Here is a 21,524-nt window from a genome sequence, read left to right on the forward strand (position 1 = left end):
TTGCCGTTGGTTCACCCTCCAATGGCCGCTGTGGCTGGCGCACCGTGCTGATCCGAAGCCAGGAGCCAGGTGCTTCTCCTGGTCTCCTATGGGGTGCAGGCCCCAAGCACTTGGGCCATCCTCCACTGCACTCCCGGGCCATAGCAGAGAGCTGGCCTGGAAGAGGGGCAACCGGGACAGAATCTGGCGCCCTGACTGGGACTAGAACCCGGTGTGCCAGCGCTGCAACGTGGAGGATTAACCTATTGAGCCACGGCGCCGGCCTTTCTTTTTTGTTTTTACAGGTTTACAGTCTTTAAACTACTTTTCTGCCACTTGAGATTAATAGGTGTTTAATTACTTCTTTGTCACTTGGGATAAACATGTTTAATCTGCTATATTTTCTGTTATTTTTTCTTTTTTTAAAAAAGATTTATTTGTTTACTTTGAAAGTCAGAATCACACACAGAGAGAGGGAGAGATAGAGATAGAGATAGAGATAGAGATAGAGAGAGAGAGAGAGAGATTGATTTTCCATCTACTGGCTTACTCCCCAAATGGCTACAATGGCCAGGGCCAGGCTAGGCAGAAGACAGAAGCCAGGAGCCAGGAGCTTCATCTATGTCTCCCATGTGGGTACAGGGCCCAAGAACTTGGGCCTTCTTCTGCTGCTTTCCCAGGTGCATTAGCAGGGAGATGGATTGGAAGTGGAACAGCTTGTACTAGAACTGGCACCCATATGGAATGCTGGCATTGCAGGCAGCAGCTTAACCCATTATGCCACGATGTCAGCCTCTCTGTTATTTTTCTTAAGCTGGAGCAAAATATCTATTGGCTTTAGGTATAACACTTTATTTTTCAAAACATGCCAGCCTGATTAGAAGTCATCACATTATATTATTTCCATGATTTTACCCTTGGTTACTCTTAAGAATTTTAGTTTGCACAAATTTCCTTCCCAAAATAACTATGGGAGTTCCTGCCTTGGCTAATGTGACTCAACTGAATGCTAAGAGTTAGTTTTTTGTCCACAGGCTGCTGTCAGCCGTTTACCCAACTCTTGCACTGACTTGCTGTGGTGACGTGTCAAGATGGTCTCAGTGACTCCCCTAGATCAACTGTCCTAGATGTTTAACTCAGACATTTCTACCTGAGACCCAAAAGGATCCAGGGCGCTATTGGTACCACAATCAACAGATCATCATCACCAGTGACACTGCCCTCGACTCAAACTTCTCCAGGAAGGCAACATTCCTTTTAGATCCTTCTGAGAAGGATTCTGGGTCTCTCCATGTAAATGTAAGTCTCCTCAATCAGACTCAAATCCCAGAGCAGACATAGCTTAGATGCAATTTTACTGCTTGATCTACTCAGAAGTTTGTATTACTCAGAAGAACATGTCTTTAATTACCACATGTCCAGAAAGCTGTCAACATGTTTTTTCCATTAGTTGGAGATGGGATTTCAGAAGCTTTAAAAAAAAAGTGTCAATAGAAGAATAGAGGGGTGGATATTTGGAACAGTGATTAAGACAAATGACTCTAGGGATGTCTGCATCCAGTATCAGAGTGCCTGGGTTTGAGTCTTGGCTCCACTTCTGATTACAGCTTCCTGCTAATGAGCACCTTGGGAATCAGCAGGTAATGGCTTAAGCAGGTGGGCCCAGGACTGACACTGAGGGACAGCAGGATAAACTGCCACTTAGGAAGCAGCATCTCATATCAGAGTGCTGATTTGAGTACTGGATGTTGTGCTTATGATCCTGATCCCTGCTAATACACCTGGGAAAGCAGCAGAAGATGACCCAAGTGCTTGGGTCCGGTCCCTGCCATCCATGTGGGAAACATGGATGGATTTCATGGCTCCTGGTTTTGGTCTGGATCAGTCCTGGCCATTGTGGCCATTTGAGGAGTGATTTAGCAGATGGAAGATCTCTCTGTCTCTCCCTTTGTCTTCTTGTCACTCTGTTAAGTAAATAAATAAATAGTTGTTAAAAAAAAAGTAGTTCAGTCCCTGCAATCCATGTGGAAGATTTGGATTGAGTTCTGGACTCCTTACTTCAGCCTGAACCAACCCCAGATGTTGTGGGTATTTGGGGAGTGAACCAGCATATCTAAGATCTCTCTGTTTCTGTCTTTGCATTTCAAATAAAAATAAATAAATAAATAAAATTTAAAAAATAAGAATTGCAAAGCAAAAGTGGGTATGCAGAGGAAGTAACTGGTGCTTCATCTGGTGGATGTGGGTGACTTTGTTAACCACCTACTGATCTGCTTGGCTGGAGAGTGTCCTAATCTTTCCTCACTGATACATGACCTTCTTCATTTTTTTTTTTTTTAGATTCATTTTATTTTTATTTGAAAGTCAGAATTATAGAGAGAGGGAGAGAGAGAGAGGAAGAGAGAGAGAGAGATCTTCCATTCACTGATTCACTCCCCAAACAGCCATAATCCAACCAGGAACCTGGAATAGCATCCAGGTCTCCCACATGGGAGGCATGGTTCTGAGTACTTGGGCCATCTCTGCTGCTTTCCCAGGTACATTAACCGGAAGCTTGACCAGAAGTGGAGCAGCCAGGAGTTGGACTGGCACCCATATGGGATGCCAGTGTTGCAGGCAGAGGCTTAACCAGCTGTGCCACAATGCTGGCCCCAATAAATGACCTTATGCTCAAAGAGAACAGCATTCCTAAATAGAAACGCTGTGTGTCATTCATTGACATACCAGTGACTTTTCTATCCTATGGGAATCTCAGGCTAACTCTCAAGATCCATAAATTTTGGGGACTAAAATGTTCAATGAAGAACTGAGATGTACAGAACAAAAATCTTTATTTTCTATGTAAATTAAAATGATAAAAATTTCTTAGTCCTATCAGATTTGATATAAAACTTATCTATTCATAAAACATTTCCCCAATATTACCTGGTAGGGAATTAATCTCTTCTTTCACCAAACTCACAAAGAATTTTCTTTTTAATTTTTTTAAGATTTATTTATTTATTAGAAAGTCAGAGTTACACAGAGAGAACAGGAGAGGCAGAGAGAGAGAGAGAGAGGTCTTCCATCTTCTGGTTCACTCCCCAGATGGCTGAGCTGATTCAAAGCCAGGAGCCAGGAGCTTCTTCCAGGTCTCCCACGCAGGTGTAGGAGCCCAAGGACTTGGGCCATCTTCTACTGCTTTCCCAGGCAATAGCAGAGAACTAGATTGGAACTGTAGCATGTAGCAGCCGGGACTCGAACTGGTAGCCATATGGGATGCTTGCACTGGAGGCAGTGGCTTTACCCACTATGCCACAGCGCCTGCCCCTCTTTTTACTTCTATTAGTTAGTCACAATCTTTCTACTGTTAGAGTTTTAAGAGGACTGACACTTACATTAAACCTTAAAGAGGTGTGTCAGGCTAAAAGGGGGGAAGCATACTTCTGATAGGAGAACAGCATGAACAAGAACTTTGAGGGCTGGCGCTGTGGTGCAGCAGGTTAACGCCCTGGCCTGAAGTGCCAGCATCCCATATGGGTGCTGGTTCTAGTCCCGGCTGCTCCTCTTCTGATCCAGCTCTCTGCTATGGCCTGGGAAAGCAGTAGAAGATGGTCCAAGTCCTTGGGCCCCTGCACCTACGTGGGAAACCCAGAAGAATCTCCTGGCTCCTGGCTTCGGATTGGCGCAGCTCCGGCTGTTGCGGCCATCTGGGGAGTGAACCAGTGGATGGGAGACCTCTCTCTCTCTCTCTCTCTCTACCTCTCTCTGTAACTCTGTCTTTAAAATAAATAAAAATAAATCTTTTTAAAAAAAAAACTTAGAGGCATAAAAGAGCAGGATATATTTTAGAGGCTACAGTGGCTTGGCATCATTGTGTTTCAAGAGGACCCATTATAATGTCCCCCAATAAGGGCCTGGGCCAGATGAAGTTGGCCCTGGAAGTCATGCTGTAGGGCTCACACTATCCTGGAGGCTTTGGGAGCCACTCTCCAATTTTAAGCAGGGAAGTGGTATCATCTTTGGATTTTGTAAATCTTTTGGGTGATAGTTCTTTTTCTTTTATATAAGCCCCAAAAATGGAGATACGCTTTATTTTTGAAGATTAGGATAGTAGTATCTTTCAATTCATCTTCCCTCCTTTACAGTGAGAATTGGGTTGTTTGGTCATTTTTGTGCATACTCTGCATTAACTTTGAATTACATACAGGCTGAAATTAGAACAATTCTTCACAAGTTCTTTCTTTTGTGGTCAAGCAAGCATCTTAGATGCATTTTCATGAGACTTGCACGTCTTCTAGCTTCAGGCTGGCTTTAAGAATCTTCTTGAACCCTACTTGCAATTCCAATTAGTCATACATCAAAACATTAATGTGGACAGATTAAAGCAGAAGCCCTCATGCTTTATTTCCTAATATCATCTGTCTTTTGCTTTGAAAAGCACACCAACGAAAACTTCTGCATCTGTACACTCCAAAGGCAATTTAATCTCCCTTGGCCAACATTAAAGCTTAAAGTAACTCTATGCTATGACGTATTTTTCCTTCTTTTCCCAGTTCAAGCATTATATAATTCACTTTTTATCAGCCTCATTCATCCTGATGATCAGTTGGCACATTGTTTATAGTTTTAACCTCACCTAAAAGAAACTTTACAAGCTTAAAGATTTTAGAGTATACTAACATATGCTGCTTTGAAATGTTTTTACTAATGCTGGTGCTTTAAAACTTTTGAAAGTAAACTACCTGTTTCTAAACTTTTCATGGCAAAATAAACAATTTCTCCCATTTAAAAGTTCTTTTTTTAAAAATATTTATTTTATTTATTTGAAAGACAGAGTTAAAGAGAGAGGTAGAGACAGAGAGAGAGAGGTCTTCCATCCGCTGATTCACTCCCCAGATGGCAGCAATGGCTGGACCTGTGCCGATCCGAAGCCAGGAGCCAGGAGATTCTTCCAGATCTCCCACATGGGTGCAGGGGCCCAAGGACTTGGGCCATCTTCTACTGCTTTCCCAGGCCATAGCAGAGAGCTGGATCAGAAGAGGAGTAGCCGGGACTGGAACCGGCGCCCATATGGGATGCCGGCGCTTCAGGGCAGGGCATTAACCTGCTGCACCACAGCACCAGCCCCTAAAAGTTCTTTTTAAAAATAGATGTTACATAGATGTGGGTTTCACCTAAATTGAACCTTATTCTTTAAAATGGCAAAAACATTCAAATGTCATGTAGAAATTTTATTGTATACTGTATTGCCTCCTTAAAAAGAATTTAATTTTCTTCTTGGTCATTCATGGTCACCATCATATAAATGCCAGTCTTGCTCTGAGGCATCTTTGAAAATACTGGGTGAAGTTTGTAGAATTCATTGTCCACATACCAAATGTTGACAGATTGCTTCAAGTTTTTCTTTTCTTTTTTTTTGGTTCTAATTTGAGAATTCTTTCTTCTCTGCTACTGATTAGGTTATTGGTTGATAAGTCTTGCTATTTTCAATGAAAGTTTTTAATTTGGCTTTTATATAATTGTAATATATACTTGACATACATTCAGAAGCCAAATAATCAAGCTTATCAGGATTACATGTAAAAGCAAACAAATAGGATGTGAAAGAAGGCTCAGGGCTCTTTTTTCAAGAGATGTTAGCATTTGGGATTTGTACAGTAATATTTGACACCCAGAGTCCCATTTCATCCTTGGCTCTGTTTTAAGAGGCTGAAGTTTCTAGAAAAGTGGTCTCCGGGAAAGCAAGGCATTGTTACTTATATGTCTGGTCTGCTGGTAAACTGATTCCAACTTTTTAATGGTTGCAAATGAATACCAAATACATTTGTCACTTCAGAGTTTGAGAATCTATAGAAAACTGTTTTATGATTTCATTTGTTTCACATATAATAGGAAAACACCATAATTTGGTAACTTGAAAAGTCATTCTGATTTAGGATGACTTATTACCCCAAATTTACCCTTGTTTTTAAATTGAATCTTAAAAACATTTTATTTTTTTTTAATTTAAAGCTTTATTTATTCACTTGGAAGGCTGAGTTACAGAGAGGGAGAGGCAGAGGCAAAGAGAAAGGTCTTCTATCTACAGGTTCACGCCCCAAATGGCTGCAATGGCTAGAGCTGGGTCAGTACGAAGCCAGGAGTCAGGAGCTTCTTATGGGTCTCCCATGTGGGTATAGGAGCCCAAGAACTTGGGCCATCTTCCACTGCTTTCCCAGGCTTGTTAGCAGGGAGCTGGATCAGAAGTGGAGCAGCTGGAACTTGAACCAGTGCCTATATGGGATGCCAGTGCTGCAGGCAGCAGCTTAACCCGTTATACCACAGCATCTGCCCTTTAAAAATATTTTCAAATGGAGTAAACAGAACAGTGGGAATGAATGAAAACCTAATTCACTTTTCATCCTCTTTCTGAAAACTCAGCTTGCCATATTAATTCATTTAAATTTCATTCATCTCTTAACAAATTGATAATGAATATTTTAAAATGTGTTGAAAAGTGTTAATTTATAAGCATGTTATATAACTGCCTCCCAAATCATAATCCATTCAACCATTCACTGGACCAAAATTTATTGAGAATTTTCTATGTGCCGGACCCATGACAAATGTTGGTAATGCAAGATCCAAGGAGACACGATCACTGTTAACATCTTTCAACCTAGATCATAATCTCTTTGAGGACAGATCTAGTGGGAATTAAATACTAAAATATGACTATGCTCAGATACGGAGTACTTATATTATCTTTAATCTAGAGATTCACTGATTACTCCTGCAGAGAGAGAATTTCACCTGAAGCCATAAAAGTTTGCTACCACATGTTCCAAGTGAATTCTGCTATCCACTTGGGATTAGTTATGCCTTGTCCTTTCTGATAAAAGGGTGTGCTCCCTACAATCAACTCACACTGTGGTATGCATATGCCATGTGTGACACATTTTTTTTTATACTAACTACAATGATTGAAGTCAGATGTTATAAGCTTTTGTTTAGCCAGTATTCTTAGTAGTGTTTTAATGCTGGTGTTGAGAGACAAGGATCATGCCCTAGTGGAACAGACCCCCCAGCCTATCCTTTCTCAGGTTATATTTGTTTAACAACATTTTCCAAGACAAAGGCTCTGCCTATTTTCCATTTCAAAAGAATATTTCTTATTGTAAGATCTCCAGCAAGACAGGAGGGCCTGTTGTGTTGGTTTGATGTGGGAGATGTGTTTAAATAAGGAAAGCATTGTGAAGCCCATCACAGGCATTCAGGCAGTTCTCTCCAGGAGTGATTACGCTATTTGCTGGATATGCTATTTGCATGGGCACACTTGTAACATGACAGAGTCTGTCTGGTGTACTGGAAAGGACACAGGTCTGGGGATCACAAACACGGAAACTTAAGCAAGTTACCCCCTCTGTGCTTCAGTTTCCTTATCTATAAGATGGGGATAAGAATAGTTATCTCATAGGGCAGTTCTGAAGATTAAATGACATCATAATGTGTGTATGCACGCATTTTATTATGAATTGTATGTAGTATATATAGATAGGCTGGCTTATTAACCCAGAATGTTATAGATATATTACCATTTTTGAAAGAGTTAAGACATATTTAATATCATAAGTATATTAGGATATGTAATGATTTTTCTTACATGATTTAGAATACACTATATAGCCTTTTTTCTTTTTTTTTAGAAAACTTTTATTTAAAAAATATAAGTTTCAAAAGTACAACTTTTGGATTATAGCAGTTTTTCCCTCCATAACCATCCTCCCACCCGCAAACCATCCCATCTCTTACTCCCTCTCCCATCCCATTCTTCATTGAGATTCATTTTCAATTATCTTTATATACAGAAGATCAACTTAGTATATACTAAGTAAAGATTTCAACAGCTTGCACCCACACAGACACACCACTATATAGCCTTTTAACAATGGGTAGCCCAAGTCCTTGTGCCCCTGTGCCCACGTGGAGACCTGGAAGAAGCTCCTGGCTCCAGGCTTTGGCCTGGCCCAGCCCTGGCTGTTGAGGCCATCTGGGGAGTTGCAGATGCAGGATTTCTCTGTCTCTCCCTCTTTCTTTCTGTAACTCTGCCTTTCAAATAAATAAATATTTTTTTTTAAAGTATACAGTTCAATGATTTTTAGTATGTACACAGAGTTGTTTGATCATCACAAAAATCTAATTTCATTTTCAGATTTTTTAATTCATTTTATTTTCAAAGGGAGAGAGAGAGAGAGAGAGAGAGAGAGATCTTATCCAGTGGTCCATGCTCCAAATGCCCACAACAGGGCTAGGCCAGGCCAAAGGTAATAGCCTGGAACTCAAGCTGGGTACTTGAGCCATCACCTGTTGACGTCCAGAATATGCATTAGCAGGGAACTGGGGTCCGAAGTGGAGTTAGGACTGAAACCCAGTTACTCTGATATGCAGGTATCCTAAGAGGCATCAAGAGTTTTGCCAGGCCGGCACCACAGCTCAATAGGCTAATCCTCCACCTGTGGTACTGGCACCCTGGGTCCTAGTCCCGGTTGGGGCGCCGGATTCTGTCCCTGTTGCCCCTCTTCCAGGCCAGCTCTCTGCTATGGCCCGGGAGTGCAGTGGAGGATGGCCCAAGTCCTTGGGCCCTACACCCCATGGGAGACCAGGAGAAGCACCTGGCTCCTGCCTTCGGATCAGCGTGGTGTGCCGGCTGCAGCAGCCATTGGAGGGTGAACCAACGGTAAAGGAAGACCTTTCTCTCTGTCTCTCTCTCTCTCACTATCCACTCTGCCTGTAAAAAAAAAAAAAAAAAAAAAAAAAAAAAGAGCTTTGCCAAACACCCTTCAGACCACAATCTACATTTAGGATATTTTCATCATTCGCTAAAGACATCCTAAGTTTATTAGCAGTCATTAGCCAATCCTAGGCAACCACAGCTCCCAATCCTAGGCAACCACAGCTCCCAATCCTAGGCAACCACTAATCTACACTGTCTTCATAGATTTGCCTGGTTTAGACATTTCACACAAATGACAATACATACAAAGTTCATTCCTGTGGTATCATCCATCAGTACTTCTTTTTTATTGTCAAATAATATTCCATTGTGTGAATATACCACGTTGTATTTGCACATTAGTTGCTGGACATTTGTTATTTTCCACTTTTTGGTAGAGCCCTCATTCTTACTCCTTAAAGTTGACTGTGTTGTTTATAAATCATTTACTTTATAACTATTAGTAAAAATTTTTTATTGGATATCTCTCATAATTTGCCTTCCAGACAGAATTTGTTAATTCATCAAGTAGTTACTTAACAGATACTAGGTACTAGCCAGCTGTGTTAGGGACCTGAACAAAATTCCTATCCTCATGTGATTTACAGAAGACCAGGGGAGACAAAAAAGTTTGTTAAACAAAGAAATGGTAAATGGTACAATAAAGATATAACCAAAATGTTGTGTGAGCTCAATGGAGAGGATGCTACTTCAACTAAGGGGAGTCTGGGGGGAAGGAGAAGAGAGAGAATGAGAAAGAGAGAGAGGGCACTCCCATCCCCTGGTCCATTCCCTAAATGCCCACAATGGGTAGGGACTGGGCCAGGCTGAAGCCAGAAGCTGGGAACTCAGTCCAGGTCTCCCATGTAGGTGAGAGGAACCCAATTAATTTGAGTTATCATTTTGGCCTCCCAGAGTGCACAATAGCAGGAAGCTGGAGTTAGAAGCTATAACTGGATATCCATCTTAGGAGCTCTGATGTGGGACACAAGTATCTTAACCATTAGGTTAAATGCCTGCCCATCCACAGACTTTTTTAAGTACCCTCATAATGGAGCAGACAGGGTTTCTTGAGGGGTGGCCTGGTGCTTAAACTTGGAATAAAGAGGAATGATGCAGGTGGAGAAGGTGAGGAATACAATCCAGACAGCAGGGAATTCCATGCTCTGTCAGGGAGTCCAGCACAAATTGGGGACTACAATGGTTTGACAGTTTGTTACAAGGTGTATGTGAGACAGTTGGAGGGAAATAGGGCTGGAACTAAGATTGTGGCAGGACTTACACACTGTGTGAGGAGTTTGGACTTTATCTCATAATTTGATGAATTATATTCATTATTTTGCTATATAAGGGCAGTAACGGAACTGTTGTTTTATAATACACACACACACAAGACAAATAGGTGTTGATCTATAGATCTATATTAACTAACTCAACTCATGTAGAGAAGTTTAATAAAAATGGTAAATGTTTATCACTGTCTATACTAGAAAAGCCATACCAACCGTCAAAAATAGAAGGAAACAAAGTAAATACAGTGAAAAGTCCACACTTAATTAATTCTTCTTAAAGTCTTAGTTTGATCTGCCAAGTCAAATGGAGCCTGAAAGCTGTCCTCCCTTTGATAGGAGGGAGTGTAACGAGTGTAACAGAGTTGTTGAAGACAAACTAGTCCTCTCCAAGATTTTCTCATTAATGATGCCAGAAGTTTGAAATGTTTTAGATTTCACGATCCAACATCAAGGGAGTCCACTTTGGATACTGTTGGTGATATGGGCATGCTGCAGAAGGTTTTTTAGCAGAGGCAGGGATGTTGCCTGGGTGCAGACCTGGAGAACAAATAATGAATTGGAGGACAGTCAACCTGGAGGGGGCCATTCCAGCACCCAGGCAAGAGAGGAGGACCAGCAGTGGGCCATGTCTGTGGGTGTGAACTGTAAGCTGTTACTCTGGTTAGGGGAGAGCTGATTAGGTTCCAACTTTTTAAAAAGAGCAAGAAGCTGATTACTAGGCTTTCTAGCTGTTGTGGGGAGGGATTGCAGGTGCTTGTGTAAAAATCCTTCCTTCAAGGCATCAGGCCTTTAACTGTTACCAAGGCAGTTAAGTTTCTTCCAGGGTTTGTGGGAGGTGTGTCCAACTGAAGTGGGCTGAGAAGCGGCTCTAAGCCTTCATGTGTTTATCCTCTCAGCTTCCACTTCACTGGATTTTCTCAGTTTCTCCGCTTTGACCTCACCCCCATCTCCTGGCCCAGTCGGCTTCTTTGTGTCAGTGTCGCTTTCTGTCAGATCACTGTCAGTGGCCCGGGGAAATGGGCAAACAGGGGCAGGGTGTGCTGCTCCAGAATGGCCGATTCTTGGGTAGTGATAAGACAACTGCAGTGACAGGCCAGCCCACAGCCAAGTGACTCATCCCATGCCTCTCTGGGGAGCAGAGAAGAGGACATCAGGAGTTGCCCTGTTTATGAAATCACCCCAGGATCTCATACAGTGAGTAGAAGGCCAGAAACAAAGCACAAATTGGGGGTGATTCTAATTCACATTACAAATCCACTTTAGAAATATTATAAAATTGCATTCAGACTTTTAACATACGAGCAATGTTTTAAATATAATCTCTTTGGAAATGTGTTACTCTTGGGGTTTAATAAATTTTATCTGAGCTAAAAGCCAATGGGAAAATGCACATAAGAATGAATGTGGAAGAGATTGATACTCATAGTCACTGAAATTGATTGATATGGTATACCTGGCTATGACATTCAATAAATCAAAAGTCATCTATTATGTGAAGGCTAAACAAAAACACAAAACATGAAAAACAATTCAAACACCTTTTGGAAGCATTGACTTATTTGAACAATATTACATTACCTTTCAATTTGGGGGGGGGGCTCTTTCAGTTCCTATATTAATAGAAAGGAAATTGAGAGAGGTGTCCTCTATGGCACGATTGTATACCAAGAGTTTATTTAATTCTTACTGGCAAACAGAAGCCTATAGGTAGCTTCTGAGAATAGAAGGATATTCAAGGAGGGCTTACTGTCTTCTTTTATTAAGCCCCACATTTCAGGAATTCAGCAAAGATAAGGAGGCTGGAGCAGGAAAGAGAAAACTCAACAACACATCCACACCTAAAATCTAGGGGCCACCACATAGACCCTTCAGAGTTGTCTTCTGTAGTGGGAGGATTTCCTTTAAATCCTTTTCAAAAGCATATGGGTTGCTTTGAAGGCTTAAATGGCATTTGTCAACCATCAGTAAATCTTTAAAATTGTCTCTGCAAATAGGCCAACTCAGAGTTTCGGCTTTTCCCATTAATCTTTAGGTAGGACCACTGAAGACTTTTTCAGAGCCTAGATAATGCCTTGATTAAAAGGCTCATTCAAGAAGGAAGGCTTTAGCATTCACCTTGGGTACATAGTCATTTCTCCAGGGTATTCATGGGCTGTTATTTCAATGTTATTTCAACTCTGCAATTGTGTCCCAAACAAGACTTTTTTTCCACAAAGCTTTGAGTAGAGACATTCTTTAGTGAATTACTGAAACCTTGCCCTTCTATTTGTCACAGCTTGTTTTTTTTAATGAACTGTAATCAGTTCAAATAAGAGCCTCAGATTGACAACTTTACTATTGTTACTATTTAAAACAGACAACATTCCATTTTATTTTTCCAAGAGCACAAGTACAATTACTTAAATGACATGTACCTGTCTGAGTGCTGTCTTATATCAGTTTATCATTTATAGCACAGCTTCTGGCAATCAAAACATAGAAACAAATAAAAATAGACGAAAGCTAAAGCATCAAAAATATTCCATTGTCATTTTCACCTTTCACGATGTTTAGTGAAAATTAGTCTTATCACATATTATTGCATAATGTTCCTTGGCCATTATAACATTCCTAAAAGCATTTCTCTCACATTTGTAGAAATACCATGAGAGTTAATGAGAATTCAAGTAAGGCTCTGGAAACTCTGGATACAGTGTGCTTTACAAGTTTAAACTATGAAATATTTTGGAATTTCAAGAAGGTATGGTACATCTACTTAGGCATTTTATCTCAGGTTGATCTCTATTGCTTACAGCATTTCCATGGAAATGACATTGAACACAAAAAAGTAGTTTTGAGGCACAATACTCAGAATTTTGTTGCCTGCACTTACTATACAGGTAAGTGTCATGTAGCCTGACAAATTGGCATCAATTGTTCAGGCCCACGGAAAACAGCAGTTTTGATCTCTATCATCATTCCATTGTCACTGAAGTCATACACAGATAACACTCTCCTTAGCAAGCAACACTGTTAAGCAGCAAACACATAAATAGTAAAAAAAAAAATTTATTTCCTCAAGAAAGATTGTGATAGAGACACAAGTGAAATGACAAGGAGGCTTTCCTGAGGCAGATGTCAGGATGACAACAGATGGGGAGTAGCCAGGATCTTTAATGGAGTCCCTGGCATTTGTGTGCACCCAGTTCTTCAGGCCAAATTTACTCCAAAGGTACTCCATACCAGTGAAACCTTGGACAAGTCTCTCAGATGTATAGTTATGTTCATCACTTTGCAAAGTAACTCTAAAACTTCAATCTTCTGAAAGCAAATTAGAAGGGCCATCCCAGCTGATATTATTAGCACACAGTTCACCCTGGGAAATTCTGCTTGGAATCCTAGGAAGGCATAGGATTTAGAATTAGAGAGTCTGCTCCACTATTTGTTATCTATGTACCTTGGTAAATTCCTTAATTTCTCAGATTTATTCATTAATGGAATACAAACCCCTCTTACTGGTTTGACATTGGAAGCAAATAAGCTAGCATATGGGAAGTCTGGCACATCTGCTATGATAACTATTCTTACTTTTAAAAAAGCCTTGTCCACATTATTTTCCTTTTTGTGTTTCTCATCCTCTAGGCGTTCAGATCCTACCTCAAATAACCATCTTGGTAGTTCTCATTATTACTCAACATTCACCATGACTTTAAAACTCTTTTTTTTTTTTTTAATTTTATTTTCAAGGAGGATGTGTTGTCAATTTAGTGACATATATAGTTCCCTAAGGAGCCATAGTAAAGTTCCTATCTCCTCAGTTTCCTTAAAGCTGGAAAACCTGAAAATGACAGCTAGAACTTTGAGAGCAAAGAAAGATTTTTAACTTTTCAATTCCTTGTAATTTGCCAGGTCCTCCTTAGACACTACTCATAAAAGGTCAGGGCAGACAGAGAAAGTTATTAATCATGTGTAGGATCCATTTTTTTAAAAAAAACTTTTTAGTAGAGAATCCAACTACAAAATAGTATGATCATAAAGAATCAGAAATGTAGCAAATGATTTTGTATTACTTTCCTTTTAATCCTCAACACAAGTATATGTTTATTTACATTAACTTCTCCATCTTCTTCCCATCCAATTTAACTGTGTAAATGAGAGATGTCCTCTCTGTACATTATCCTCAATTTCACACCATCTAATGTTCAGGAATCTGCACCAATCCAGGACTGCTGAATTACCACAAGTTTAGTAAAAGTACTTACAATTTTTTGAACTCCATTTGGTATAAAAAAAAAAAAAAAACCTCTGCTAAAATGAAATGAAGGAATGTTAAGCCCTTTCAGAGTTGATGATACAGAAGTAACATAATTTCATAATCCCCCTTGTTCTTTTGGTTCTCCTCTTGATTCATAAAGAAGGATTATACCAGTATATTTTGTCCTCATTTAAAAAAATACAAACAAAAAAAACTGTTCTATTCAATGGATAATCCTCATAGCAGTCTGTCTGGATGCTGCAATTCATGACTTTCTACTTCTACATAAAGGCACAGGAATCACTGAAGTACACCAGGCATCTAGTTGGTGGCAGCCTGCCAGTCTTCCCAGGTGCAGTGCTGGATAAAAAAATTATCTCATTCTATTGAGTTTTAACAGTGTGCTAGACATTGTCCAATGGGAAGGAACACAGAACAGGTGCAATTGCTGCCTTTTAAGAGTTTATAGTTAAGATCAACAAAACATCATTGCTGCTGCTATTTCACTGAATTATATTTATTTAGGTTTTCTGAGTGGTTAGGAAATGGCCATTTGATAACCTCTTTGCTGTGGATTATCAGCCTGTGTTTTTTTCATTTCCTGTTAATCAGTTTATTCTACCTGAAAAGGTAGTTCTAAGTTTCTAATAGGCAAATGGAGAAATATTCTTTTACCAAGTATTAAATGGCAGGAAGCTTACCTGATGGGCAAGGAAAATATAACTGTAGGAGGACAGAAAGTTTATGCAGCTGGATGGGAGATGGAAGTGAGCTAGTCTGAGGGGACTTCAAAAATTTATGGAAAGTCAAATTAGAAGATGTTTATTTTTTGTAAAAAAAAGTTTTGAAATCCATGCATAGTTTATTCACAATATGTATTTTTGTCATGAACACTTTGAAGATCCTTATATACATGGATTTAGATTTTTTTTCACCAAAATAACCTTATCTTTTAATTTCACTTTCCATGAACGTTTTCAAGTCCCCTCAGATGGTAGTGTCTTGAGGCTATTCTGTACTTCCTGAAGAATCCTAGGAGACAGAGTTTTGTTTAAAAGACAGGGGGGGGGGGAGCCAAGGAGCATAAACTCCTTTGGGACAGTAAAAGTGCACAAATGCACATATGATAAAGACAGGAAAGGAACTGATTAGAACATTTAAGGAGCTTATGGAACAGAAGAGGGGAAAATGGTAGAGGAAGATTAAAGGCTTACACAATTTTCAGAGTTGCATTATTTCATTTCAGTAAGTCAGCTACACAGCCTGTTCCCTCTCTTCCAGACTAACTTCAAGATAAGTTGCAGGATACGTCATGGTACACTTCCTAGTTGCCCCCTTCAGGACTGAATTTCTCATCCCTATAGCTAGAGCCTCAGCCAAGTCATCTGCTGAGCAATTGCAGAGACACTGACAAGACAATGACCTTGCCCTTGGTCACACTCTGGGGAAAGGAGAAGAGAGGGAGACCTGCCTCCAGTAACTGGTCAGTGTGAGGACATGAAGGGACACTCCTAAAGGGCCACCCCACCGTCAGAGCTCCCTGTAAGACTGCCTGCGGGTTTTGTTGTAACCTCAGCTCAGTTCAACCTCTCCTTCTGCCCAATCCTGCCTCCTTCACTACCCATCTCCTGATTCCCCCACAGTTTTAATCTTCAGGGTGTATCCTGGGAGACTTTCTGTACTCAAATCTCCAACTCCAAATCTGCTCTTCTTTTCTAACCTACACCCTGTTTTGTGAACATAAAATTCTCATTCCAATTTTTAATGTCCATTAAATATCATTACTGATGTAACTCAAAATGATCATATTGCTTATCTCAACAACAGTACACATTCCCCCACCCTCTAGCCTGCTGTAAGTCCCTTTAACATGGATCTACTGTTATTTCCTCTCTCTCTACTCTAAGGTTATATTAAAGCTTATGTGATACAATTCAGATTTTTATTATTCAGGTCATTTTTCTGTCTTTTTTGATCCACCTTCTGGGTCAGTCTGGATCTCTGTCTTCTCCATTTATTTTAACTCCTCTGGAAAGTCATCTCTGCCTGGACCACTTACAAAGTGTACTGAGTGGGATATATTTCTGAATGTCAGACACCTGTAGCCAGTGAATAAGCTTTGTTGGGTTGAGGTTGTCTTAGTCCTTGTATACTCCACACATAGTTCAGAGTTTATTCTGTATACTGCTCCTAGTTCTGTTATAAATATTTAAGAAGAGACAGACTTCAGCGCCCCCCTTCCATTTTCCTTTCTTTTTTTTAATTTTTTTTTAATTTTTTAATTTTTTGACAGGCAGAGTGGATAGTGAGAGAGAGAGAGACAGAGACAAAGGTCTTCCTTTTTGCTGTTGGTTCACCCTCCAATGGCCGCTGCGGCCGGCGCATCTCGCTGATCTGAAGCCAGGAACCAGGTGCTTCTCCTGGTCTCCCATGCGGGTGCAGGGCCCAAGCACTTGGGCCATCCTCCACTGCCTTCCCCGGCCATAGCAGAGAGCTGGCCTGGAAGAGGGGCAACTGGGATAGAATCCGGCGCCCCGACCGGGACTAGAACCCAGTGTGCCGGCACCGCAAGGTGGAGGATTAGCCTGTTAAGCCACGGCGCTGGCCACTTCCTTTCTTCTTTAAAAAAAAAAAAAAAGATTTATTTGTTTATGTGAAAGGCAGAGTGCCATATAAAGACTCACACCCACTCCCCCTCCCCACATGTGGAGAGAGAGAAAGAGAGAGAGAGAGAGAGAGAGAGAGAAATCTTCCATCTACTCCCCAAATGCTAGGCTGAAGCCAGGACACAGGAACTCCATTCTGGTCTACCATGTGAGTGGCAGGGGCCATCTTCTATTGACATCCCAAGCCCATTAGCAGGAAGCTGGATCAGAAGCAGGGCAGCTGGGAATCAAAACCTACACTATGATATGGGATATGGAGTGGCAAGCAACAGCTTAACTTGCTACATAGTGCTGGCCTCCCACCTTCCTTTCTTCATCATACTCAACAGATATTTACTTGGCATTTACCATGTGGCAGGCCTGGTGCTTGGTTCAGGGATCCAACAGTGAATATGATTCAGTTCCTATATCTTTAGGGTCATTTGGGGATATTATCATCAAAGCAGACATTATATATATAAATATTTAATTACAACTCTAAGTGTTGTGAAGGGCAAGAAAAATTATTTTGATACAACAAACATAATTTTATAAACTTGAATTTACATCTACCACGTAATTACATATTTGATAGTGGCATCTCTATCGCTTTGGCCAAAATTTAACACAATAAAGGGTCTTCAGCTAATCTCTAAGGTTTTTTTTTAGCTTACATGAGCGACTTGAGTATCTTCAGATTTTGGTACCCAAAGGGTTCCCAGAACGAATCTCCCATGGATACAGAGGGACAACTCTACATGCCATTATAATTCATATATGCTAAAGTTTATTTCAATAACCTTCAGAGGAATAAAAATATATGACAGGCATTTGTTACTGAGATACTAATCTTTTAACGTATATAAGTAGAGTAATCAATTACTTTATGTTAATATTTTCTTCAGTAGTGCACTGGCAGGCAGCTGGAGTCAAATGCCAGAGTAGGGAATCAAATCCAGGTACTGTGTTATGGGACACAGATGTCTTAACCACTAAGTTACCACTCCTTGAAGCGCATCTTGAAGCCACTTAGCCAATAAAGGGTTAAGAGAGAGGTAATTAAATAATCACCATTGTCATCATAATAGTTGATATTTATTGAATGCTTACCATGTGTTACGAGCTGTGCTGAGTGTGTTGTAGACCCAAATTCATTCTATCTACCTCTAGTGTAAATACTATCATTGTCCCATTTTACAGATGATTTGGATAGCATGCTGAGGTTTAGAGAGACTAAATGATTTTCTCAAAATAACACATCTAGGGAGTGACAAGCTAAGATCCTAAGCCAAATGTTACTGGTGTTAAAGCCTAAATAAGCCTCCTGATTGTAGCTAAGAGAATATGCATTGAGAATGTCACTTCCTAGAACTGTGCAACTGTGCACTGTAAAATTCCTGAAGTTGTTCCTTCCAGCCACCTTGATCACCTGTGACAATGTTAAAGAGCATATGTCCAGGCTTATTTCCAGATCTATCAAGTCAGAATCTGAAGTCCCAGGAATGTGGACTTTAGAAAAATCCCCATGATTCTGATTTCTGTCCCATTTAAGAACTATTGGATGGAGTATAAATGCACTCAAATATGTATTCAATTTTACTTAATCTGTTGTTAAATGACTAAATGTGCTACAACCATAATAGATCTTCAGTAAAATAGAGTTGAAGTCTTTTAACCACAATTTGCTGATTTTAAACTAACTTTGTACTAACTAGTTAATGACACAATTACTATTACTCAAGCCCCTCACAGTCCTTTCCAGGTAGCTACACTGGCTTAAGTTTGCCTTGATTCATTGACGGATCAGAGGACTAATGCGATCTTGGACATTTTAGAGAAGTGTTTTGAAGCCTTGGATAATAATGTTGGATTTGAGACACTGGAAAATGTTGAGGTAGCTGAAGATCTTTATCTAAGGGGTGGCATAGTCAAAGCTGGCAAGAGGAAGACAGAATCGGCCAAAGTTCAAAGGTTAAAAGAGTGGGGCAGGGAGAAGAGGAGAAAAGTACAGTTATACAATGAGACTTGTCAGACAGGAGTACACCACAAAAGAGGACGAGGGGCTACTGTTGGGTGGGATGATTTCTCTGAGCCATGGATAAGGAATGGCTCCTAGGAGAGCCTGAAAGAGGGACTTGTACACATGGGCAGGGGAAAGCAGCAAGTCCAGCCAGAAACTGGGAGATAAAAGATACAGAGAAAGGACAGCAGGAGCAAGTTAGGAAAATAAGGCTCAGTCCAATTTGTTTGAAGGACACAGGAAATTGGAACGGAAAGTGCAAAACTAAGGCCAGAAAATTAAAATCAGAGAACGCTATAGCTAAGAGGAGCATTAGCTTTAAATTAATCTACTACATCAATCTACTAATGAAGATACTGTAAGAGACATTAAATGACAGCCAGAGACCAAGTGACATAGAGAACTGTCTCTGTGTTCTCAATTCTGTATGATGCCTATGGTTGTTGGAGCACAGCTATTCATGACTTGAGCCCTGCAGGAACCTTGCATGCTGGGTTATGGGTTTGGAGTTTTCAGTTGCTAGGGTTTGTAGAAGCTTTCTGAGCAGGGAAGTGGCCTGGTCATCATGATGTCTTGGGAGACTAATTTGGCAATGGTGTGTGTGTGAGATGAGAGGGATGTAAGATAAACAAGTAGCAGGCTGACTAGGCATGTGCTAGACATTCATGTTGGGCTTTGTTAACTCCATTTTACAACTATGGAAATCGAGCTATGAGCTATGGCCAACCCCAGGCCAGGCAGATTCTCAAACTTGTTCATTTCGTGGCTGGGATCTTGGAGTGCACCCCGGTTAGGGTAGCGATAGGGGATGGTGGCAGAATCCAGTACTACGGAGTAGTCCAGAAAGGTTGAAGGCTGAAAAAAGACCATTTAAGATCTGACGATATTATGAGGCCATTGGTGGTGTTTCAGAGAGCATGCTTTCAGTTGAATGGTGGGGGTGGCAGGCTAATTTCTAAAGGGGAGAAAGTGAGGGTGTGGTGATGAAGTGGTGCAGTATGCAGCCTCCTCCGTCAAGAATGTTGGCAGTGAGAGGAAGGAGGGAAAGTTTGAGGAAACTGCAGAGCAGGGAAGTGTTTTGAATTGAGGACTCCCTCATTCCACCCATATAAAATATTTACATCCCATGTGTATATGTCAGGCACCCTGGTAGGTAGTAGGGAACATGATCATAAGTAGACTACAGAGGAGGAAGTAGATGATGCTATGGTGACACCGTCTTTACATGGAAACCTCCTTTAGGGTGCCTTATCCTAAGGCAGGATAGAATGTAAGGGAGGAGGAAGGATCAGAGTTGAGTGACTGCTGAGAAAAGAAGATGGTTATGGAGGAAACTCCCAATCCAGTTCTACCTCCAGTTTTCCACTGGTTCATGGACATGGAATGCTTGTGCATGAAACATTTATTTGCAAGTTAGGCAGTTTCCTTGCTGTATATTAAGTTAATCCAGGCCAGTATTTGCACCAAAAGGGACACTGTCATTAGCAGACGACATAAAAGATCAGAGCAGGTAAATGGCAGCCCCTCTGTCATATAATTAATCAAGGGCAGAGCAAGAGGAAAGTCCTGAGCTTCTAAAGCTTGGTATGCTGTGGAGGCCCGGTCATTTGAAGGAAATTAAGTAAGGACATGTGATCCTATTTGACAGGCAGTAGTTACAGCTGGAACTGAGCTTTAGCAAGTTTAGCCATTTCTACACACTAAGTTCTCAACATTCTCGCATGGGTTCTCCTGGCCATTAAAATGGTTTTTGAACAAAAATTGGGAGAATATACTGTGAATGAGAAATTGACAGAGGGAAAATTTTGCCTTCTACTTCCAGTGGGGAGTAGGGCTCAGTATGTACCTGGATCTTGGTTCCTGGCTCCCTGGCTCATCTAACAAGATTACCACCTCCTCTTTCACTTAGATCTCTGTAAAATGTTTCTATGAGCATGTTCCTAGTAATGGTAGTCAGATTCCAGAGGGGTAACTGTGTTATTACCTCCCCTGCTGTAGGGTACTTGCTAGCTCTTGACATCATGCTGTGTATTCTAGCTGCTGAATGCATGAGGGAGAATTCAGCAAGTGCTTAAATTTAAGTGGGAAAGTCTGTTCAGAACATATTTTCATCCTCCTTCATTACTCAACTCTAATTCATTCTCCAACTTTCAGATTAAATATTACTTCCTTGGGGAAGCCTTCCCTGATTACCAAGACTAGCAGATTCTCTTTTATTGCACTCCTGTTCTCTCCCAGAACCTTTTCAAAATCTTAATAGTTTATTTTAAACACACATTTGCTAATGTTTGTCTTCCCTGCATAAGCAAAAGTTGTGTTCTTCATATGGACAAAGTAGGCAATTGATAACTATTAATTGTGTGAATGAATGACCATACGGGAACATGAATTTTACACTATTAAAGATCTCCAAAGCCATAGATTGACTTTTTATTCCGAATGGTGGCTATGTTTTCTCTGCCTCATGAAAACTAACAAGAAAATGAAAAACAAATGTATCTGCATTTTGGGTTAAACCACTGTCTGTGATGCTGGCATTCCATATGAGCACTGGTTCAAGTCCTGGCTGCTCTACTTCTGATCCAGCTTCTTGCTAACGTGCCTGGGAAAGAAGCAGAAG

The 21,524-nt window shown here is 40.6% G+C and overlaps 1 protein-coding gene across 1 annotated transcript in view; it reads right to left on the reverse strand.

Moving 5' to 3' along the window:
* The window catches only part of LGR5 (leucine rich repeat containing G protein-coupled receptor 5), a 222,789-nt gene that overhangs the window by 149,315 nt on the left and 51,950 nt on the right, over positions 1-21,524 (reverse strand). The gene's annotated exons all lie outside the window — the stretch shown is intronic.

The sequence above is a fragment of the Lepus europaeus genome, chromosome 10, assembly GCF_033115175.1.
Source record: "Lepus europaeus isolate LE1 chromosome 10, mLepTim1.pri, whole genome shotgun sequence".
Taxonomy (NCBI): Eukaryota; Metazoa; Chordata; class Mammalia; order Lagomorpha; family Leporidae; genus Lepus; species Lepus europaeus.